General features: G+C 41.6%; 2 protein-coding genes across 2 annotated transcripts in view; one reads left to right on the top strand and one right to left on the bottom strand.

Annotated features, from left to right (window-relative positions):
* PIK3C2A (phosphatidylinositol-4-phosphate 3-kinase catalytic subunit type 2 alpha) overlaps positions 1-20345 on the bottom strand; it is a 194094-nt gene extending 173749 nt beyond the window's left edge. The window contains 2 exon segments of the mRNA XM_021083275.1: positions 16528-16613; positions 20193-20345. The gene's annotated coding sequence lies outside the window, so the exon portion shown is untranslated.
* The window catches only part of NUCB2 (nucleobindin 2), a 47236-nt gene continuing 42661 nt past the window's right edge, over positions 20485-25059 (top strand). The window contains 1 exon segment of the mRNA XM_021083276.1: positions 20485-20629. The gene's annotated coding sequence lies outside the window, so the exon portion shown is untranslated.

Raw genomic sequence — 25059 nt, 5'->3', positions numbered from 1 at the left:
CCTTCTTTTTAGGGCCATACCTATGCATATGGAAGTTCCCTGGCAAGGAGTGGAATTGGAGCTGTAGCTGCCAGCCTACAACATTGCCATAGCAATGTCGGATGCTTAACCCACTGAGGGAAGCCAGGGATCAAACCCACATCCTCATGGATACTAGTTGGGTTCTTAACCCACCAAGCACACAAGGAACCCCTTTTCTTTTTTCTTTCTTTCTTTTTTTTTTTTTTTGGATGCCCTGAGGCATTTGGAATTCCCAGACCAGGGCTCAGACCCAAGCCTCAGTTGCAACCTACGTTGCACACAGGATCCTTCAAACCACTGTGCTGGGCTGGGGACTGAACCTCTGTTCTGGTGCTGCAGAGACACTGCCAATCCCGTTGAACCACAGCAGGAACTCCTTTTTTTTTTTTTAATAGTTTGGATGAATTATTATATAGTCCCTTAATAATTATGCAATAACATATTTTTAATTAATTGATACGTTTGCAATATCCTTTGATATTTCTCTTTTATTTTATTTCTTTTTTTGTCTTTTAGGGCTGCACCTGCGGCATATGGAGTTTCTCAGGCTAGGGGCTGAATTGGAGCTGCAGCCGCTGGCCTACACCACAGCCACAGCGATGCAGGGTTTGAGCCACATCTGCACCCTACACCACAGTTCACTGTAACGCCAGATCTTTAACCCACTAAGTGATGCCAGGGATTGAACCTGTGTTCTCATGGATACCAGTCAGATTCGTTTCCACTTAGCCACGATGGGAACTCCCTCTGATATTTCTTAATTGTAGTTTTGGGAGTCAGGATGTCTCTAGTTTGTGATTCTCTGGCCAAGTGGTCCATGGTTCAGGGACCTATCAGTTCATCTTGTTAAGGAGAAACAATCTGAGTTTATACATTAATCATAGTATCTACAAGAGCACTTTAGTACATAAATGATGTTATCAATGATAACAATTTTGGTCATCTGACTTAGTTGATTAGTATTTAGTTGGCAAAGGACTGAGGTCAGAGGGGAAAGAAGTTTAGAATAATCATAAATTTGTAAAGGAACTGGATTTTAGAGGTTCAGTTTTAAAACGTCTTCCTATAGCCATAAGATATTAATAAATTAGATTATAAAGACTTCTAAATTAAAGGGGCTCTGTTCTAGACTCATGGACATAGAAAACAGAGTTGTAGTTGCCAAAGCGGAGGCAACGTGGGGAAAGGAAGGGTTGGGAGTTTGGGATTAGCAGATGCAAAGCAGTATATATAGGATGGATAAACAACAAAGTCCTACTATACAGCACAGGGAACTATATTTCAATAATTATCTTTTGTAGTATGTATGTCTTGTAGTAACCTGAAGATGATTTTCAAACTCTTTAAATTAAAACATTGGACTGACACTAGGTTAATTAATGGATAATCATCAAAAACCTAGATAACTTCTAAGTAATGTAGCATACTGGAGTTTTTATTTTTTATTTTTTTGGTGCTGCACTGCAGCACATGGAAGTTCCCAGGCTAGCGGTTGAATCAGAGCTGCAGCTGCTGGCCTACGCCACTGCCACAGCAGTGCCAGATCTCAGCTGTGTCTGCGACTTACACCACAGCTCATGGCAACACCAGATCCTCAACCCACTGGGCGAGCCAGGGATTGAACCTGCATCCTCATGGATACTAGACGGGTCTGTGACCTGCTGAGCCACAATGGGAACTCCCAGAACTCACAGCAACACCAGATCCTTAACCCACTGAGCAAGGCCAGGGATCAAACCCACATCCTCATGAATACTAGTCTGGTTCTTAACCTGCTGAGCCACAACAGGAACTCTGATTTCTAACTTCAAATAAATGAAAGAACAGGTCTTTAAATTTTCCTTGGTTCCCTTTCCACTTAAAAGAAACTCAGGGACTTGGAGAACAGACTTGTGGTTGTTAAGGGGGAGGGGGAAGGAGTGAGAAGAACTGGAAATCTGGGGTAAATAGATGAAAACTACTGCCTTTGTTATGGATAAGCAATGGGATCCTGCTGTATAGCACTGGGAACTATATCTGGCCACTTAATGATGGAGCATAATGGAGGATAATGTGAGAAAAAGAAAGTATATATGTATGTGTGACTGAGTCACTTTGCTATACAGTAGAAAATTGACAGAACACTGTAAACCAGCTATAATGGAAAAAATAAATTAAAAAAATAAAAAAAATTTTTCCTTGGTTCCAGTTCCAATATAAGTGTTAAGGACTCTAGAGACCAAAAACCCAGAGGATTTCTGCTTAGAACAGAAGCTTTGTTTTTTCTTGAAAAAACAAAAAGACATACACAGTTGTATTTCTCTACTGCTATTGCTCCTAGAATAGTCTCAACCATTTATATTAACTTTAACCGAAGAAACTAACTTCTATTTACAGAGTAAACTGGGGGAATGAATAAATGTGAACTGCCTATTATAGAGGAGCATTTCAGCAGACTAGCAAAGCACATAAAATACAACTTTCTATAGCCACATCTCTTTTCGATTTCTTTTTTTTAATGATTTTTATTTTTTCCATTATAGTTGGTTTACAGTGTTCTTTTCAATTTCTTAAAGTGGTAAAGTGAACATGTTCATTACCATGACCCAAGTTACAGTCTCTATAGCACATTTTAAGAAGCAGAACTGGAGTTCCCGTTGTGGCTCAGCAGAAACGAATCCGACTAGTATCCATGAGGATGCGGGTTCAATTCCTGGCCTTGCTCAGTGGGTTAGAGGATCAGGCATTGCTGTGAGCTGTGGTATAGGTCGCAGACGTGGCTTGGATCCCGAGTTGCTGTGCCTCTGGCGTAGGCTGGCAGCTGTATCTCTGATGTGACCCTAGCCTGGGAACTTCCATATGCTGTAGGTGTGAAGCCAAAAAGCAGGAAAAAAAAAAAAAAAGCCTTCTTCCTGTGTCCTCATGTGGCAGAAGAGGCCAGGGATCTCTGTGGAGTCTCTTTTGGAAGGGACTATTATCCAAGTCGTGGAAGTCTACCTTCATGATCTAAGCACCTCCCAAAGGTGCTATCTCTTAACATTTTTTTTTTTCTTTTTGCCTTTTCTAGGGCTGCACCCGTGGTACATGGAGGTTCCCAGGCTGGGGGTCTAATCGGAGCTGTAGCTGCCGGCCACAGCCACAGCCACAGCAACTCGGGATTTGAGCCGAATCTACACCACAGCTCACATCAACACCGGATCCTTAACCCACTGAGCAAGGCCAGGGATCGAACCCTCAACCTCATGGTTCCTAGTCAGATTCGTTAACCACTGAGCTATGACGGGAACTCCCCATCTCTTAACATTATCATCTTTAGGGGTTAGGATTTTAACATGTGAATTTGGGGGGGATACAATCATTTAGACCATAGCACCTTGGTTTATACTGAGTTTGAAAAGAAGCAATGAAATGGGTGAACGCTTTAGTGAAGTTCACTCTGTCTTGAATGCCTTGCTTTTAGGACATTCCTTCTTTCCTTCCTCACTCCCTCCCTCCTTCTCTCCCTTCTCTGGCTCCCCACCCATTTTCTCTCTCACAGACATTTCTCTTAATAAATTTCTTGAATGTTTAATCCTGTTTTGGCAGCCGATTTGCAAGGGACCAAGAAATAAACTAACTACCAATGGCTATCTGTTCATCTATTTATATAGAACTATGGTTTATACTGATCTCAATTTCATTCTATTATCATAGGGTTCATAATAGTCTTCTTCCTTTCCACATTTGAACTCTTTTCTGACTGTGAGAAATCTAGAAATTATCCACATGTTTTATTAATTTTCTCTATCTCAGAATACACAAAAGGTAGCTTCAGAATTACTAACTTGTTCCATGGAAAAAACCAGCTAACTAGAGCTTAATATTTGCTCACAGCTCTCTTGAATTTAACACCAAATGCAAAGGTAATAAGCACAAAAATTAATAAGAGGAGCTACATCAAACTGAAAGCTTCAGCACAGCATAGGAAACCATCAATGAAATAAAAAGGGAACCTATGGAATGGAAGAAAATATTTGCAAATCATATATATGATAAGGCATTAATACTAAAAATATATAAGGAACAATCAAACTCAAAGCAAAAAATTCCGAATAACCCAATTTAAAAATGGACGAAGTGAAGTTCCTGTTGGGGCTCAGCAGATTAAGAACCCAAAATAGTGTCCATGAAGATGCAGCTCTGATTCAATCCCTAGCCAGGAAACTTCCATATGCCAAAGGTGCTGCCATAAAAAGAAAAAAAAAGTTAATAGATATTTCTCCATAGAAAACACAGAAATGATTAACAGGCACATGAAAAAGTGCTCAACATTATTAATCACCAGAGAAATGCAAATCAAAACCACAATAACACATCATCTCACACTTGTTATTTAGTCCATGATTTCAGTTAAGGGCTAATTCCACTGCCAAGGAAAATTCCAGACTGATCCATAGCCTAAACTGGAACCCAAATCCCAGATTAGATCTGCTGAGCATTCCTAGCATATCGGTTCAGAAACCAGTTTACAATCCAGTCAGAAACCCAGGCAGTACCATCTCAATACAATGTGGAACCTAGAGCTGTGTTAACAGATAGACAACCACGTTCACGGCTAAGCAATCAACCCGACTCAAGACATAGTTATGTGCCAATCCAGCTTGACATAGCAACCAAACCACTCCCGATTAACCCAGATTAGAACCAAAGTCTGGTTTATGATGACCCAGAGCCCAGAATATGCAAGCTCATTCCCAGACTCACTCACTCATTAATTTATTCAACAAGTATTTATTACAGGCCTACTAGGCTCCAGGCACTGTGGTGTTTTTTTATTTTGCTAATTTTTTTATTTTTTAAGGGCTGTACCTGCAGCATATGGAAGTTCCCAGCTAGGGGTCTAATCTGGCCTACACCACACTTCAGGGCAACACTGGATCCTTTAACCTGCTGCGCGAGGCCAGGGATCGAACTCACATCCTCATGGTAGTAGTCTGGTTTGTCACTGCTGAGCCACAACGGAAACACCAAACTGGTAAGTGTTAATGCTTATGGGGGCATGGGGGATTCCAGAGAGGCTCGCATCATCCTAGTGGCCCTAATGTGGGTCCAACTCCTCTTCCTGTTCTAGTCAACATCAGATAGGTTCTCACGGATTTTTCTCATGACATATTCTGCTTCATTCCTTTTTATTACAACATTTTATTACACAATAGCATGTCCCATCATGGCCCCCACTCCATAACATTTTGACCTAAGAGATTTCTATACCTGTTTATGACCATTCATTCAACACATAGTTATTAAATATCTTTAGGTTGCCAGGCTCTGGAGACACAAAAATACTGCCTTTAAGGAACTCACAGTCTTAAATTCTACCCAAGGAGATTAATAAATTAAACAAAAACTATTTAGTTCTAAAATAAAGGTAAAGGAGTTCCCATTGTGGCTCAGTGGTTAACAAATCTGACTAGGAACCATGAGGTTGTGGGTTCGATCCCTGGCCTTGCTCAGTGAGTTAAGGATCCAGCGTTGCTGTGAGCTGTGGTGTAGGTCACAGACGCGGCTCAGATCTGGTGTTGCTGTGGCTGTGGTGCAGGCTGGTGGCTACAGCTCTGATTTGACCCCTAGCCTGGGAACCTCCATATGCTGCAAGTGTGGCCCTAGAAAAGACAAAAAAAAAAAAAAAAAAAGTAAAAGTTTTTAATAAAGGTATCTTCAAAATTCTATGAGAGCCTGGAGCTCCCACTGTGAGACAGTGGGTTAAGAATCTGACTGCAGTGGCTTGGGTCACTGTGGCTATGCGGGTTCGATTCCTGGCCCTGTACAATGAGTTAAAGGATCCCCAGCTGCAGCAAAGGTCCTAGCTGCAGCTCAGATTTGATCCCTGGCCTGGGAGCTTCCATATGCCACAGGTTAGGACATAAAAAGAAAAAATTTATATGAGAGCCTAACGGAGGAGTTATTTCTTTTCTTTTCTTTTTTTGGCCATGCCCACAGAACACGGAAGTTCCTGGGCCAGGAATTGAAATCCTGCCACAGCAGTAACCAGAGCCACAGCAGAGACAATGCTGGATCCTTAACCTTCTGAGCCACCAGGGAACTCCTAGAGGAGTTATTCTTCATGCTAGGAGGCTGTAGTTAGGAAAAGTGATTTTTCCACTGTTCTTTGAAAAATGTCTAGGAGTTCAGTGAAAGAGAAAGCCATTATAAGAAAAAAAGCAATCTGCCAAGGCATGCAGGTAGTAAGGAAAATGGGATGCCCCAAGGACAAATAGTTGGTGATGTTATGGAATGTTTATCCTTTGGAGACATAAAGGTTTATACCACTTGGGAATAAAGAGATCTGTTCTAAACTTGACTCATGGATGTTTGACTCAAAGGACACTTGACAATAAACATATAATAAAAATTATGCCAGTATTGGTGAATTTGGAAGGAAACTCTCTTATGAATTAATTTCCACTGATCCAGGAGTTCCTGCTGTGGCTCAGCAGAAACGAATCTGACTAGGAACCATGAGGTTGGGGGTTCGATTCCTGGCCTCGATCAGTGGGTTAAGGATCCGGCATTGCCATGAGCTGTGGTGTAGGTCACAGACACGGCTCGGATCCCACGTTGCTGTGGCTCTGGTGTAGGCTGGTGGCTACAGCTCCGATTCGACCCCTAGCCTGGGAACCTCCATATGCCGTGGGTGCGGCCCTAAAAAAGCAAAAATAAATAAATAAATAAATTCCATTGATCCAGTTTAACTCCTTGATTAATGAATATATTGCGTAATGGAGGCAACATGCTCTAAGATCAGAGTGACAGGATCAGAAAGAATATTCTTGGGATTAAAATGGTTGGGTATAAATACCCTGCTGCTTCTAGACTTGTCCCCATGAATTTTCCAAGGTCTACATACTTTATGTCATAGATTACCTTCTCCTCCTACAACACCGACTCACCTCTTTGTGATTAGAAATTCCCTAAACCTGTGTCACAAACTTAAATGCCTATAAGTGTTAGCTGGATAATGAGCAAATATGGCTAAGTGGGGACTGTCAACCAATAAGTATCTGCCTTGTTCAAAAAGCGAAGCTGTGGGAGTTCCCATCGTGGCTCAGTGGTTAATGAATCCGACTAGGAACCATGAGGTTGTGGGTTTGATCCCTGGCCTTGCTCAGTGGGTTAGGGATCTGTCATTGCTATGAACTGTGGTGTAGGTCGCAGATGCGGTTCAGATCCCAAGTTCCTGTGGCTGTGGTGTAGGCCGGTGGCTACAGCTCTGATTCAACCCCTAGCCTGGGAACCTCCGTATGCTGTAGATGCGGCCCAAGAAATGGCAAAAAGACAAAAAAAAAAAAAAAAAAAAAAAGAGCAAAGCTGTTACTTTGCTCCAGTTGTAATACAGAAATGCAGGCTAAAGACTGTCAGAATGCCAACATTTTCAGAAGCCAGAAATCCTGACTTTTTATTACAGAAACTCTTGATTTGGCAACTAGTTGGGAAAAAAAAAAACCCAACCTTGTAAGCAGGCCAGCAAAATATGTCTATGGGTCTGATTCTACCCCTCTGCACCCACTGGTGATTTTTATCCTAACATTTTCCTACTTTTCTATGATACCATATTTGAAGGAATGAAGGGCCGTTTCATTTCCTTCTGACATCACTTTTTTTTTTAATTAGTCAATGATTTTTTTGCATTTATAGTTGTACAATGATCATCACAATCCAATTTTATAGGATTTCCATCCCACACCCCCAGCATATCCCCCCTTCTGACATTACTGACTCCCCAAATATGTACTCAACCCTCTCCTCTCGTGAAGAACTATTTTTCACTACAATCTGGTAATTTCAGAGTTTGCCCACCCCTTTAAACAGCCAGTTTTAACTCTCTCCTTGTGATAACAGGAACTATGCAAACAATCTTCCCTTCCACTCCTTTTTTCGTTTCAGGGCCACATTCTCAGCACATGGAGGTTCCCAGGCTGGGGTCAAATGGGAGCTATAGCTGCTGGCCTACACCACAGCCATAGCAACACAGAATCCAAGCCGCATCTGTGACCTACACTGCAATTCATGGCAACACTACATCCTTAACCCACTGAGCAAGGCCAGGGATCAAACCTGCATCCTCATGCATGCCAGTCAGATTCATTAACCACTGAGCCATGACGGGAATTCCTCCCCTTTCGCTCTTGAAGTTTGCCTGGCCACACCCTTTATGACATCACAAATTGCTCTACCATCTTGGATTGACAACTCATTCTTCCACACCATTGTAATGATCTGCGCATTTCTTTGTATCATTCCCCATGACATCGTGTGTTAACCTAATGGACTTGGGATGAGGAGTGGGAAGATAAAACCTGTATGGCATCACAAAAAGATGAGGTTGTTTGGGAAAGTGCATGATATCATAAGAAAATGTCTACATTAACTGAGACTTTTAAAATAATCATAAAAGTTAAAGAGGATGTGCAGATATTGTGACTTAGATCACTTTAGAGTGAGTAAACGGTATAAATTCAGGTTTCCAAGTATTTCAGGGAAACTTCTATAACACTGAAGCTTTGTAGGAGATCTCCAAAGAGATTCTGCTCTTTGGATATACTGTATAATCTTCAGGGGGAGTGAGAAGTTATCTGGATAAAATGAAAATCCAGTGATTAGGAACAAGATTTATTTCCCTGTAGTCACTGATCATTTTAAGGGTTTTTTGCTAGAAGGAAACAAATATTACGAATGTAGCACACATTATTTGATAATGTTACTTACTGCAGCATGACTCAACTTTTTTCTCACTAAAATCTTGTAATCCATGGAAGATATACTTCTGGATTCTTCCTACTACTTTGCTTCTAGTTTATTCATTCTTTCTGGATTGCTAAGTGGGGAGTTCCCTTGTGGTAGAGTGACTTAAGGATCCAGTGTTGTCACTGCAGTGGCTCAGGTCACTGCTGTGGCGTGGGTTCAGTCTGTGGCCCAGGAACTTCCACAGGCTGTGAGTGCAGCCAAAAAAAAGCTTGCTAAGTGGGAGTAGAATTACTGTTCTCGGACTACTATAAAACTTAGCAGATAGAGATAGTCTAATTTTTAAAGAAAGTGACTTTTATTTTTTGTTTTTTAGGGCCGCACCTGTGGCATATTGAGGTTCCCAGGCTAGGGGTCGAATCAGAGCTGTAGTTGCTGGTTTATGCCACAGCCACAGCAATGTCAGATTCGAGCTGAGTCTGCAACCTATACCACAGCCCATGGCAACATTGGATCCTTAACCCTCTGAGCAAGGCCAGGGATCAAGCCTGTGCCCTCATGGATGCTAGTCAGATTCATTTCCGCTGATCTACGACAGGAACTAAAGTAAGTGACTCTTGATATTATGGTCCTTGTAACATGGATCTAGATATTATGATTCACTGTTATTAATATTTGTCTCCTATATGATAGTCACTATGATTATCAGCAAGCAGAGGATACAATTTCTATTCTCTTTCTAAAGGAAATAAAGATTACAACAAAAATCAAATCACTTAGCCAAAACACTTAGAAAAAAAATCCCAAACATGAGGACCTAAGATAATGAAGAGATTTTTCCTTTCATTCATTCATTTAACAAATACGAATTGATTGCCTATTATATGTATCGGACACTATGTTAGGCTTTGGGTAAATGGTGAAAAACGAACCAAATATGGTCTCTCCTCTCACGGATCTCATGCTCTAGTGAGAGAAACAGACAAAAAACGATTAAGAAATGAAGTGCACATATATGTATATCTATATACATAAATGAATTTCATATATGTCCACATACATAAATACAGACACACGTACTATTAGGGAGAATAATGGGAAGAAAGAGGGAAATTACTTTAGGTTGAGTGGTCAAAGTGGGTTTTTCTGAGGCAATAACATGTGAGTTGAGTTCTAATGAATGAGAAGGATCCAGCCATGTAAAATGTAGGGGAAACAGTGGTCTACTGAGGGGAGCACAGCTTGGGCAAAGGTCTTAGCTGGGAATGATTTCTTTTTTTCTTTGCTTTTTTTTTTTTTTTTTTTTGCTTTTTAGGGGCACACCTGAGGCATATGGAAGTTCCGAGGCTAGGGATCCAATTGGAGCTGTAGCCGCTGGCCTTCGCCACAGCCATAGCAACACCAGATCCTTAACTCGCTGAGCAAGACCAGGTATCAAACCTGCGTCCACACAGATACTAGCTCAGTTCGTTAACCACTGAGCCATGCCAGGAACTCCTGGGAATGGTTTAGAAAAACAAACAAGGAGTTCCCGTCGTGGCGCAGTGGTTAACGAATCCGACTAGGAACCACGAGGTTGCGGGTTCGATCCCTGTGCTTGCTCAGTGGGTTGACGATCCGGCGTTGCCGTGAGCTGTGGTGTAGGTTGCAGATGCGGCTCGGATCCCAAGTTGCTGTGGCTCTGGCGTAGGCCGGTGGCTACAGCTCCGATTCAACCCCTAGCCTGGGAACCTCCATATGCCACGGAAGCAGCCCAAGAAATGGCAAAAAGACCAAAAAAAAAAAAAAAAATATATATATATATATATATATATGTATAAAAACAAACAAAAAACCCCCAACATGGCTAGGGTAGAGTAGTTGAGAAGGATGGTAGTGAGAAATGAGGTTGAACGGGAAGCTAGGAGACTTCATGAAGAACCTCAATAGATACAGCGAGGGGTTTGATTTAGAAGCCAATGTTTTCAAGCAGAATGGGGCAATGTTTTAACGATCACCTTCAATTGCTGTGTGCAGAATGGCTTGTAGGGAATCAAGGTGGGTGTCTGACATTACTTCGGAGGCTATTTGTAGTATTCCGGTGAGAAATGATGATGACTTGGAGTGGGATGGTAGCAAGAGAGGTGGCAGGAAGTAGATTATGTATTTTGGAGGTAGACTGAGTAGAACTTGCCAGTGGATTAGACATGTAGAATGAAGGAAAACAAATAATCATGAATGACTCTGAGGGTTTTGGCTTGAGCAGCTGGGTATATGCCATTGACAAAAATGAGAGAGAAAAGTGCTGAATAGGTTCTCTGGGAAGCAGAATTAGGTGTGCAAAAGGTTTCTCAGGGACTAGTACTTGTAAAAAGAAAAGAGGCACAAGCAGAATTGTATAGGGAGAAGTCACAGACAGTGATGCAAACCTGACAAAATCTGCCAGTCCATGGAGAGTTCCAAAGCAAAGACTGCCAGTTAGAGCTCTGTGTTGGACTAGATCCTAATATCATGACCTTGCTCATTCATTGGCAGGGAGCCTCCCCAAGGAAGGTGTAACTTTGGCTCTAAATCTGCGGTGGATCTTGAGACAAATAACAGCTGGAAGCTGTCAGCAAGCAGCATAGCTCCATGTTCTCCATGGGCAACAACAGGTAAGAAAAGATCAAGAATTTAGTTTTAGATAGGAAAGGGGCTAGGATAATTAAATCATTCATTTATCAAATATTTATTGAGCTTCTAAAATAGGACATTCAGGCAAATTCACAGAGATAGAAAATCAATTACTGGTTGCCTGGGGCTGGGGCTAGGAATGAAGATTAACTGTAAACAGGCACAGGAGATCTTATTGGGGTAGCTCAAGAAATACCCTAAAACTTGATTGTAGTGTTAATGTGCATGATATAACAAAACAATATTTGAAAAAATAGGCCATTCAAATGGAAATGTCATACACATAGCTGGAGGCAGTCCAGAGTTCAAAAGAGATGTTTAGGTCAGAGATATTTGAAACTTAGCATATATATGATATTTAAAGTCACAGACTGGCTAGGATCATCCAATAAGAGACAAATAGTGGTTTGTTGTTGTTGTTTTTAGGGCCACACCCACGCATGTGGAGGTTGCAGACTAGGGGTTAAATTGGAGCTGTAGCTGCTGGCCTACCCCACAGCCACAGCAACGCCAGATCTGAGCTGCGTCTGCAACCTGCACCACAGCTCATGGCAACCCTGGATCCCCAACCCACTGAGCAAGGCCAGGGATTGAACCCACAACCTCATGGTTCCTAGTTGGATGTGTTTCCGCTGCACCACTATAGGAACTTCAAAAAAGTTTTTAATCCTGAGAAGTATCTCTACCCTAGGGACTGTTTGGAGGCAATTTAGGTTGTCATATTGACTAGAGGGACAAGGGGACACTACTGGCATTTAGTGGGTAGAGACTAGGAATGTAAAACATCCTGAAATGCATAGGAAATCCTGTCCAATGAAAAAAAAATTGTCCAACATAAAATACCTGTAGCACCTGTGTGGAAAAACTGGCCATGGGCAGAGAAGTGGTTCCAGAGCCAACCCTTTGGACATTCCAACACTTAGAAATTGGGTAATGGAGGAGTTCCCATCGTGGCGCAGAGGTTAACGAATCCGACTGGGAACCATGAGGTTGCGGGTTTGATCCCTGGCCTTGCTCAGTGGGTTGGGGATCCGGCGTTGCTATGAGCTGTGGTGTAGGTTGCAGACACGGCTCGGATCCCAAGTTGCTGTGGCTCTGGTGTAGGCCGGCAGCTATAGGTCCAATTCGACCCCTAGCCTGGGAATGGGAACCTCCATATGCTGCGGGAGTGGCTCAAGAAAAGGCAAAAAGACACACACACATACACAAAAAAAAAAAAAGAAAAAAAAAAGAAATTGGGTAATGGAGAATAAGTTGGCAAAGTGGACCGAAAAAGGAGTATCCAGAAAGGTAGAAAGAAGACTAGAATTGAGTGATGTCAGATGCCAAGATTTCCAAGTGTTCCAAGGAGAGAAATGACCAGAGCTGCTGCAGTGACAACACTGGATCCTACTGTACCACAAGGGAACTCCCAAGGCTGTTTTTTTTTTTTGTTTTGTTTTGTTTTTTTCCAGGAGGTAGCATCAGAGGGAAAGAAAGCCAGGGAGTTGATGTTTGTATGGAACATGTTTTACTGAAAGGTAGAGAAATTAAGCGGGATAACAATAACAAGGGGAGAAATAGCAAGAGGGAATTGATAACAAAAACGGGTGGCAAAAAGAAATTAAGAAAACAATCTCATCAAAAAGAATAAGTTACCCAGGCATAAATTTAACCAAGGAGGTGAAAGACCTGTATACTGTAAGACAATGATGAAAGAAATTGAAGAAGACACAAATAAATGGAAAGATATTCTGTGCTGATGAAAGAATTAATATTGTTAAACTGTACATTCTTGAGTTCCCTGGTGACCTAGTAGGTTAAGGATCTGATGTTTTCACTGCTGTAATGTGGGTTCAATCCCTGGTCTGGGAACTTTCACATGCCCCAGGTGCAGCCAAAAAAAAAAAAAAAGTCCATTCTTTTTTTTTGTTGTTGTTTGTTTGTCTTTTTGCCTTTTGTAGGGCCACTTCCCACAGCATATGGAGGTTCCCAGGCTAGGGGTCCAATTGGAGCTGTAGCCACTGGCCTATGCCAGAGCCACAGCAAGGTAGGATCTGAGCGGCGTCTGTGACCTACACCACAGCTCGTGGCAATGCCAGATCCTTAACCCACTGAGAAAGGCCAGGGATCAAAACTGCATCCTCATGGATACTAGTCAGATTCAATTCCGTTAAGCCATGATAGGAACTTCTGAAGTTCCAATTTCATTTTTCACAGAAATAGAACAAATAATCCTAAAATTTGTCTATAACCATAAAAGACCCCAAATGCCAAAGCAATCTTGAGAAAGAAGAACAAAGCTAGAGGCATCATACTTCCTGATTTCAGACTACATTCCAAAGTGACAGTAATCAAAATAGTATGATATTGGCATAAAATAGACACAATAGATCAACGGAACAAAGTAGAGAGACAAGAAATAAATACACACATATGGTCAGTTAATTTGGTAAAGCAGCCAAAAATATACATTGGGGAAAGGACAATCTCTTCAGTAAATGGTGTTCGGACAGTCGCATGCAAAAGAATGAAACAGGCCCGCTATCTTACACTGTGTAGCAAAATCAATTCAAACAATTAAAACCATAAAAGTAAGCCTGAAACCATAAAACTCTTAGGAGAACTTCAACACAGATGATAAATTCTTGAACATCAGTCTTAGTGATAAGTTTTTGGATTTGACACCAAAAGCAAAGGTAATAAAAGGTAACAATAAAAAATGTTTTCCTTCTCTTTGCACAGAAAAGAAAAACATCAACAAAATAAAAAGGCAACAATAGAATGGGAGAAAACATTTGCAAATCCTACATTCTTTTCAAATGCCTATGATCAAAGAAAACTAAGAAATAAGTGTTGATGAGGATGTAGAAAAAAGAGAACTCTAGTGCACTGTTGGTGGGAATGTAAATTAGTACAGCCACTATGGAAAACAGTAAGAAGATTCCTTAAAATATTAAAACTAGAACTACCATATGATCCAGCTTCCACTTCTGGGTATTTATCCAAAGGAAATGAGAACACTAACTTGAAAAGATACATGCACACAGGTCGCAACTGTGGCTCAGATCTGATCCCTGGCCTGGGAACTCCCTAAGCTGTGGGATGGCCAAAAAGAAAAAAAAAAAAAAAAAAAAAAAAAGGAAAGAAAAGATATATGCAGGGAGTTCCCGTCGTGGCTCAGTCGAAATGAATCTGACTAGCATCCATGAGGACGAAGGTTTGATCCCTGGCTTCGCTCAGTGGGTTAAGGATTTAAGGATCTAGCGTTGCCGTGAGCTGTGGTGTAGGGTACAGATGCAGTTCGGATCTGGCATGGCTGTGGCTGTGGTGTAGGCCAACGGCTATAGTTCTGATCTGACCCTTAGCCTGGGAACCTCCATATGCTGCAGGTGGGGCCCTAAGCAGATTAAAAAATAAAAATAAAAGATATGTTCAGCCCCATGTTCATTGCAGCACTATTTACAATAACCAGGAATCAACCTAAGTATCTATCAATGAATGAATGGGTGAAGAAAATATCACATTTTCCTACATTAACTTTTTACAATAATGAAATAGCCATAAAAAAAGAAAATCCTGCCCTTTGTGACAACATGGATGAACATTGAGGGTATTATGCTAAGTGAAATAAGTTCAGACAGAGAAAGACAAATACCATATGATCTCATTACATGTGGAATCTAAAAAAACAAAAATAAAAACATGAACTCATAGGTACAGAGAACAGATTGATGGTTGCCAGAGGCGGCAGGTGGAGAGAGGGTGAAATGGGTGAAGTTCGTCAAAAAGTACAAACTTCCAATAATAAAATAAATAAGTCCTTGGGATGTAAAGTACAGCATGGTGACTATATAGTTTATTTATTTTTTTGTCTTTTGTCCTTTTAGGGCTGCCCCTGCGGCATTCGGAGGTTCCCAGGCTAGGGGTCGAATCGGAGCTGTTGCAGCCAGCCTCCTCCAGAGCCACAGCAATGACAGATCCAAGCTGAGTCTGCAACCTACACCACAGATCATGGCAACGCTGGATCCTTAACTCACTGAGCGAGGCCAGGGATTGAACCCGAAACCTCATGGTCCCTCGTCAGATTCGTTTCCAGTGCGCCACGATGGGAACTCTGGTGACTATATAGTTTAAAATACTGTTATTTCCTATTTGGAAGTTGCTAAGAGAGTAAATTTTAAGTCTCATCACAAGAAAAAAAACATTATATCTATGTGTGGTGATAGACACTAACTAGACATTGTGGTGATCATTTTGTAATATACACATATTGAATATGTGATATTGAAACATTATGTTGTATACCTGAAACTAATATAATAATTACATGTCAATTATATCTAAAAAAGGAAAAAGAAAAAAAACCTGATGGGATCAAGTTTGGTCTAGGGACCAGCAATATTGGTATTACCCTAGTGTTTATTAGAAATGCAGAATCTCAGGTGTCACTGTAGATCTACCAAATCAGAATCTTCATTTTAACAAGACTCTCAAGTAATCTGTATGCACATTAAAGTATGAGAAGCAATGGATTAGAGGATTTGATTAAGGTGAAACTTTTTGAACTGGGTGTATTTTCAGATGGTTCTGGGTAAATTATCAAGATCAAGGGTTAGCAATTTTTTTTTCCCCCGTAAAGAGCTAGGTAGTAAATATTTTTGGCTTTGAGGGCCATACATTCTCTGTTATAACCACTCAATTTTGCCACCATATACAAAAGCACCAGAGACAAATAGTAGGCAAATGAGTATGGCTGCTGAGAATAAAACTTTACAAAAACAGGCAGTTTGTTAATTTGGCCTAAGGGCCATAGTTTGCTGACCAGTGATCTAGATTTTTTTTTTTCTTTTCTTTCTTTCTTTTTTTTTTTGCACCCATGGCATGTATAAGCTCTTGGGCCAGGGATCAAACCTATGCCACAGCAGTAACAACGGATCCTTAACCCACTAGGCAACCAAGGAACTCCCAAGATCTTTTTGTTTGTTTGTTTTTTGTTTTGCTTTTTATGGCCACACACAAGGCATATGGAGGTTCCCAGGCTGGGGTAGAATTGGAGCGACAGCCGCTGGCCTATGCCACAGCCACAGCAACACCAGATCCAAGTTGTGTCTGCAACCTTAATAAAACTATAAAGTATTGGCACCAACGTAGAATTTTCTTCTGATTACTTACTGTCTCTTGTGGGTAAGTACTCCTGCTTCCCTCTCCCTCATTCTGAACCCAGTGAAGAACTTGGCCAGTTGATGTCCTGTGGGATCCTAGAAGAAGTGGAATGGGGAATAATTGAAGTATTAAAAAGCCAGAATCTTAAGTTCCTGTCGTGGCTCAGTCAAATGAATCTGACTAGTATCCATGAGGACACAGGTTTGATCCCTGGCCTCGATCAGTGGGTTAAGCATTTGGTGTTGCTGTGAACTGCAGTATAGTTAGCAGACACAGCTTGGATCTGGCATTGCTGTGGTTGTGGTGTAGGCTGGTGGCTTCAGCTCTGATTTGACCCCTAGCCTGGGAACCTCCATATGCCCAGGGTGCAGCCCTAAAAAGACAAAGGAAAAAAAAAAAAAAGCCAGAATCTCCTTTATGCCATTTTTCCCCCCCTGGAATATCAAGGTATATAATACGGGGGAGTCTTCACATCAGCTGGTTTTCTGGTGTTGTTTCCCTTTTATGTTCTCTTGGCCTATAATAAACTCATTTTGAGTTTTTCATCTTAGCCAAGGGAAATTAAGCAAAGACATTTTATCCTTGTTTAGACCACGATGAGCAATAGCCCCCTGTAATGCAAGGGGAGTTCAAAAGTAACTAGCTGGGTGCTTGCAGAGATGTGTGGGGGTGGGGGGTGGGGGCAGAGAAATAATATCTATTGAGCATCTCTTCTCTAACAGTTTACACACATCATTTGAATCCTTATAGTAAATTCAGCATTATATTCCTAGGTTATAGATGGAGAAACCAAGGCCAATATTTTACTAAAAATTAAATATAGCACTTACTAGGAGTTCTCAGGTGGTCTAGAGGTTAGGACTCAGTGCTTTTGCTGCTGTGGCTCAGGTTCAATCCCTAGTCTGGGAACTGAGATCCCACATCAAGCTTTCTGCAGGCTGTGGCCCAAATATATACATATGGCAAAATACGCCAGGCACCACTCTGCTTTACAACATAAACTCATTTAATCATCACACAAATCTATGAGGTGGGAGCTATTATTGCTTCCATGTTATATAGGAGGAAGCTATGCTATGGTAAGAGGTTAAGTCACTTGCCAGAGGACGCTCAACTGATAAAGATAGAACTGGATTTTTATTTTTAAAATTTATTTAATTTTTGGCCACCTCCATGGCACATGGAAGTTCCTGGACCAGGGACTGAACCTGCGCCATAGCCGTAACCTGAGCCACAGTGTGACAATGCTGGGTCCTTAATCCACTGAGCCACCAGAGAACTCCAAAACTAGGTTTTTAATCCGGGTAAGGCTGGGACCTGGCTCTGACTCCAAAGCCTTGTTTTTTCCCTTCTACAATGAAATAGTATGTTCTTCAGTCCTCTCCATCAGATTTTTCCATCAGTGCCAAACCCTAAAGTTTGGGGCTTTACCTATTAAGTAAAGTAACATTTCCTTATTAAGTCTCTCAGCTCATAGGATGTTTCCAGGGCTCACTACCAACATTCCTATTTTTCTCTACCAGAAAATAATCCTTGCTAGTATGAATTGCTGTTGTCTGCATTACAGGCACAGGACATTCTGAACTATCTTCCTCAGTGATCTCTCCTAATCCTCAATCTTGGTGTGTCATCACTGTTTGCCCTGTCTTTCTTTTTTTCTTTTTAGGGCTGCACCCTTGGCATATGGAGGTTCCCAGGCTAGGGGTCGAATCAGAACTACAGCCTCCAGCCTATGCCACAGCCACAGCAACACAGGATCCGAGCTGCATCTGTGACCTACACCACAGCTCACAACGTCAGATCCTTAACCCAATGATCGAGGCCAGGGATCAAACTTGAGTCCTCATGGATACTAGTCGGATTAGTTTCCACTGCACCACAATGGGAACTCCTGCCCTGTCTTTCTTGTTTTCTTCCTGCATCCCAGGATATTGCTGAGAATAATGTTGGCGTCTCATTCACCACACTAGTGTTACTTTTCTCTTTTCATTGTGTTGTTGGACTAATCCAATTTCTCATTTTCCATTCTTCTTCTCCACTGGATTACTACATAATAGTAATAAATAATACTTATCTAGAGAAATAATCTATACAGATTGTTACCAGATCTTTCATGTTCTCCCCTTAAAGGGTTTATCCCAAATTTTATAGCCTGGATCAGCTGTGTGCTTGGCCTGTGGTAGATAAAACAGAGGACTATATAGTTCCTGCCTTTGATGTATTTACAGTTTAGTGTTTTCCACAGTGATGGGATATGGTGTTATCTCCTGATCTAACACTAACAATGGTTACTAATCAATACCCACATATTAATATTTCTCATGTCTTTCAAATAGAAATTTAGTGCTCCTACACCACAACCCCTTAAACAGCCTCTTTCTCTAGTGTTTTCATCTCTCCATCAAAACTGAATACGATTATTTTCCTCGCATTTGCCTCTGCTATTAAACCTTCAGTGAAGGCAAAGTCAATAGCATTCTAGGACTTATGATGATAAAGGAAATAATTTGAGAGGCTGATTTTGAAAACCAAATAGACAAGCATTTCCCCCTGAAACTTAAAAAGGAGCTTAACCTCTAGGCACCTCTTCTTTTTTTTTTCTTTTTTCTTTTTAGGGCTGCATCTGTAGCATATGGAAGTTCCCAGACTAGGGGTCAAATTGGAGCTGCAGCTGCCAGCCACAGCAATGCCAGATCCAAGCTGCATCTGCAACCCATGCGGGCAGCTTGTGGCAACGCTGGATCCTTAATCCACTGAGCGAGGCCAGGGATAAAATCCGAATCCTCATGGATACTAATCGGGTTCTTAACCCCCTACACCACAACGGGAACTCACTAGGCACTGTTCTAGGTATATAGTTGAGAGATGTGTAAAAGTAAAAATTGCTGGTCTTGGAACCCAGAGACCTGAGTTACAGTCTTAACTCAGTCGCTAATGTAAGAAGGGCTAACATTTACCTAGCACTATGTGCCAGTCACTTTTCTATTAAGTTATGCTATAAGAAGAAGGGTACTATTATTCTTATTTTATAGACAAGGAAAGCAAGGAACAGAGCACGTAAGTAACATGCTGCGAGTCATGGAGTTGGTTTGATCTAGACAGTCTGGCTCCAAGTTGGTGACTTAGCTACTACCCTCTATTCCTCATAAAAAGCAGCTCCCATTACTAACATATATGCAGCAGGTTCTGTATTGGTTTTCTGGAATCTTATCTAATCTTCACTGACAACTCTGAGGTAGTTAGCATTTTCACAAGCGAGAAAACTAAGGCTCAGGGTGAGATGCCAGTGTTTGGCAAACTCAAGCTTAGAAACCAATCTCGAGGCTCCAAGCTAATCCTCGAGCCACGTTTATCTTTGAGGCTCAGTTTCCCCATCTTTAAAGAGGGCTGTAGAGTAGACGTCTCAGTTCTATGAGAAGAGTGTGGAGAAAAGAGAGATACCCTCAGATGACTATAAGAGAAGGTGGAATTAAAAGCAATTAAGCCATTGGTGGCCCAGGGCCCAGGATAGCGAGGGTAGATGGGGTTACAAATATGAGTAAGATTCCCGCCATGGAGGAGGCCCGGGGTGTTAGATCCAAACGAGGCCTGTGGGCGAAAATGAGACTGACAGCCAGTCTCTTTCGGGTCTGGACTCTGCCCGCGCGGGCCAGCGGCTGAGGGGGAGGCGATACCTGGCGTTCTGTCCTGGTCCCGGGTAAGTACCTCACCCACCCAAATCCTGCTCCACAGGATTCTCCATGAAAGCCAAAGAAGGAAGGGGCGCGGCTTCGCCGCCCGCGTCGCAGAGCGCCACGTCCCTCTTGGCTCACCCTCCCCGGGGCTCCTACGCGTTACGGCTCCACACAGCCCTCCTCCGAGCCCTCCGGCGCGGCCTCGTCTCCGCCTTCGCCAATCGGCGCTTTCCACTGTCCAGATAGGACCAATCAGCGACTGCCGGGCACTTGGGGCTGTTGCCATGGCAGCCAGGAGGCGGGAGCGCGCGGTGGGTAGAAGTGCAGAGCAAAGCCGCCGGCTGGGGGCTGGAGAGGCAGGTCTGTGCGCTGCAAACATTCAGCAGGCGGAGCCTCGCGCGTGGTTCTCCAGGCTTCGCAAGGCCGGTGGCCTCGAGGTGAGTGCATATCAGCACCGCGGGAGGCTCGGGCGGGTCCCGAGATAAGGCTCAGGTCTTCGCCTACCCTGCGCCGGCAGTGAGGATGGTGAGAGCCCCACTGTGGGTGGGCATGGTGGAGAGTAGGTTCCAACTCGAGATTGAGGTGCGGGGTCTCTTTCTCCGCTCCACTCACAGCAGGGCACCCATGCTTTCTTTGGGGTCATGAAGGTAGTAGGTTCTTGGCAGGGAGCAGGCAGGGCCAGGTGAATGACCGAGACCCCAGTGGGGCTCCAGCCTGGCCTTGGCAGGTCGATGGGCGACGGAGATGCCCACCGGTGAGGAGAGTATACACACCAATTCTAGACTGATGCTCACCACCCGGGACGACACCGGGCAAAGCTAGGCCGGTGAATCCTGCTCTTCCACGGGTTCTGTTAAGCCGGCAACCGCTGACACTTAGGAGAGGAGAAAGTTCCTGCCAGTGGTGGTATCGTTTTGCCTATGAATCATTAGGTGTGAGATAATGGTACAGGATATGAGAAAGACGGTGCTTCCTTGTTTGCACCTGCCAAATAGTAACTGAGAGTGAGAGAGAAAATATGAACCTGAACCATCGAACTACTATTCTCATTTATGAGAGAAGGAACCTCTGAAAGTCTCAAAGTGTCCACTAAACTTTTAAAATGGATAATGACCATTTACACAATTAAATAGTTAAGTGCTGCCATCTAAGCCTTTTATTAAGATTATTAAATCCATGGGTGAATATGAACATCAAATCATATATTACCGCGGTTTAAAAAAAGGAAGAGGGGAGAAGGGAGGTTAAATGCAAATATATCTGATAGTCAATTTCATTTGAAGGGGATTGTGGACATACCCTGTAAGAATTGAAAGAGTTGATGAGAGTTTAAGAAATTCATTGAAGTGGTATGAATGGTAGTATAACAGATTTCGATCAGGTGACCTTTAGCTTCTTCTTCTTTGTCTTTTTAGGGCCACACCAGCGGCATGTGGAAGTTCCCAGGCTAGGGGTCAAATCGGAGCTATAGTAGCTGTGCCACAGCCACAGCAAAGACTTGAGTCTGAGACCCACTGACGGCAATGCCCGATTCCTTAACCCACTGAGTGAGGCCAGGGATCAAACCTGCATCGTCATGGATACTAGTGGGATTCTTTACCACTGAGTTACAGTGGGAACTCTGCCCTTAGCTTCTATTATAGCTTACTTATATACTTGTTCTTTAAGTCCTTCCCAGGTGAATCCTGTTGAATAACGTCAGGCCATATCCAGATTCTTTCATCTTGTTCCTCATAGATGATTGTCTCAGGATTCATTCTGACTTAAGCCAAGTGTTAGTGTTTGTTTTATGAAACTTGAAAACCAAATTCAACAAATGTTGAACAAACTAATGTTTCAGCAATTATTCCTCAGTTTATAGAGTCAAAAATTTAAGAAAAAATATGGAAATTTAGAATTAGAAATGAAATCTCAAATAATATCGCTCTTGTTATTAGGGTGAATATGGGAACTTCTGAACTTTCCAAGATGAATGAAAAATTCATTTGTTTCCTTGTAGTTAACTATATTGTTCTCCAAATACCCTAGTTTTACCCATTTTGCAAGGGTTGAGTCCATGTTGTGTTTACCTTTCTCTGATCTCCCGGGGTACTTATTGTTCATACCATACATTTTGTGTATACCCTTTCAATATGCTTTTTGCCAAGTTGCTCTGTAAATACCAGTTAATTAAGGCAATAAGGGTACCTTTCAAAACACTAGTAATTGATTATGGGCACTAATATAGGGTATCAGTAGCATGATCAATATCAGTGTCCTTTTTGGAGTTCTCTTGTGGTGCAGATTAATGATTTGGCATTGTCACTGCTATGGCTTGTGTTGCTCCTGTGGCATGGGTTTCATCCCTGGCCTGGGAACTTTCACATGCTGCAGGTTCGACCAAAAAAAAAAAAAAAAAAAAAAAAAGAAAAAAAAAAAAAAAACAAACAAGAAAAAAACCAGTGTCTTTCTATTTGGGGATACATTGTGTATTTCTATAGGCATACCAAACTAATTTTGTGTTATTTAGAATAATATTTAAATTGCTTTCCAAAGGAAAAAAAAAGGGGGGGAGTTCCTGTTGTGGCGCAGTGGAAACGAAATCTAGGCATCATGAGGTTGCTGGTTTGATCCCTGGCCTCACTCAGTGGGAAGGATCTGGCATTGCCATGAGCTGTAGTGTAGGTCACAGACACGGCTCGGATCTGATGTTGCTGTGCCTGTGGCTGTGGCCAGCAGCTGTAGCTCCAACTGGACCCCTAGCCTAGGAACCTCCGTATGCTGCAGGTGTGACACTAAAAAGCAAAAAAAAAAAAAAAAAAAAAAATTGCTTTCCACTCTCTAAGGACTCTTTGGGTGACTGAAGTGTGCAAAATACCCTTTTAGGTATTGGGTAGCTGGAAGAATCAAAAATTTCAAAAGGTATTAAAAATTACCCTTAAAGTACATAATCTTTCAAGTATTGTGAGTAACTGAGTTGACTATATTAGGCATGAGAGAAAATTAACTTTTTCTAAAGAATCGAAGGTCTAGAAAAGGGAAATTAATTTTTATGTTTATTGTGTGCATTTAGTTTATAGATTTTAAAGAACAGTCTCCTAACAATTTCAAATAACTTATTCAAGGAAAAACCTTGATCACTTTAATGATTTTCAATCTAAATTTTTTAAAAAAACCACCATGATATGGTAAAAAGGATATTTAATTAGAATTAAATGGCTAGATTCCAATCCAGGCTCTGCCAAGTGATCTTGGCCAGGTCAGTTGATTTCCCTGTGCCTTATAACCTTTTATAAAAGGTGAACGGAACCACCTCTAAAATAATTTCTGGTCCCAGAATTCTCTGATTTTAAAAGTTTAAAGCAACGTAATTGAAAATGAGATAGCAGTTGCATGCTTTTATTTTTGGCAGAGCTTTTGACGTATTGTATTTTAGTTATCTGGAGCACAGAATGTGTAAATAATGAAGATGTAACTTTAATAAGCTTTTGAATTTTACTGTTGCTCATATCTTTATTGAGTATACATAGGAGCAACAGTATTTTCAGATGCTTATTATCAAGAAATTTGTAGCGGAAGGGGAGAGATAAATTAGGAGTTTGAAATTGACTTATACATACTACTATATATAAATAGATAACCAACAAGCACCTATTATATAGCACAAGGAACAATATTAAATGTTTTATAATAACCTATAATGGAAAATAATCTGAAAAAGAGTAGCTGAATCACCTTTTTGTACATCTAAAAGTACAACACTGTAGGAATTCCCATCGTGGCTCAGTGGCTAACGAATCCGACTAGGAACCATGAGGTTGCGGGTTTGATCCCTGGCCTTGCTCAGTGGGTTAAGGATCTGGTGTTGCCGTGAGCTGTGGTGTGGGGTCGCAGACACAGCTCGGATCTCACGTTGCCTGGTTCCGGCGTAGGCCGGCAGCTATAACTCTGATTGGACCCCTAGCCTGGGATCTCCATGTGTGTGCCACAGGTGTGGCCATAGAAAAGACAAAAAAAAAAAAAAAAAAAAAAAAAAGTAGCAACATCATATATTAAAAAAAAAAAATGGAATACTGTAACCATCTGTTAATATTAGGAAAAAGGCAATATATATTGATTTCCTTGATTGGTGTCCCTTTCTATAGATATGAGCAATCAGAGATAGTAAGACCTATACTATCACAGAGAAGGGTTGGAGTCTAGCTCACCTGGTCATATATTTGATATTTTATTTTGAACCTCACTTTCCTTGACTCTCACTTTCAAATGGAAAAATGGAGTTGAGTGCTAGGTTACCTGTTGCCCTTTTCACTGCTACCATGGAGAGATCAGGAGCCATCTGTTTTACTCCGCCCATTTCTTTTCACCATTATAATTCTGATATTGACAGTAGGAAGAGGCAACTCAGGTTTCCTGGCTCAGGCTGTGCCTTGGGAAAGATACCTGTGTCTCTTGCAGAAGTTCTGTTTTAATGCCAGGGAGGAAAGGAAGAGACTGTGGTTTTTTGTTGGATGTATTCTTTTCATTGACCTATAGCTGCATCAGGACTTTGGCTGTGGCAATGCTCAGAGGAGAGCTCTAAGGTGACCTTTCAAAAAAATGACATTTCAGGTTGTCTGTCAAACCGGTTTATTGCTTTTTGAGTTCAATGACCTTGGGTGTTTATAGTACAGATTTTAATTTTTTAAATACATAGATACTACATTTTCAAGAAAGGAAGGGTGTTGCTGTTCTTGGAACATTTACTATTGCCATGTGCTGCGCTAGTTACATTGTATTAATTCTTATTTTCATGCAGTCAGAAACTTATGAAGAAGTATTAGTTCAATTTTATTTATTTATTATTTATTTATTTTTTGTCTTTTTAGGGCTGCACCCGAGGCATATA

The sequence above is a fragment of the Sus scrofa genome, chromosome 2 (genome assembly GCF_000003025.6).
Source record: "Sus scrofa isolate TJ Tabasco breed Duroc chromosome 2, Sscrofa11.1, whole genome shotgun sequence".
In the NCBI taxonomy this organism is placed as follows: Eukaryota; Metazoa; Chordata; class Mammalia; order Artiodactyla; family Suidae; genus Sus; species Sus scrofa.
This window is presented reverse-complemented; position numbering and strand designations above follow the sequence as displayed.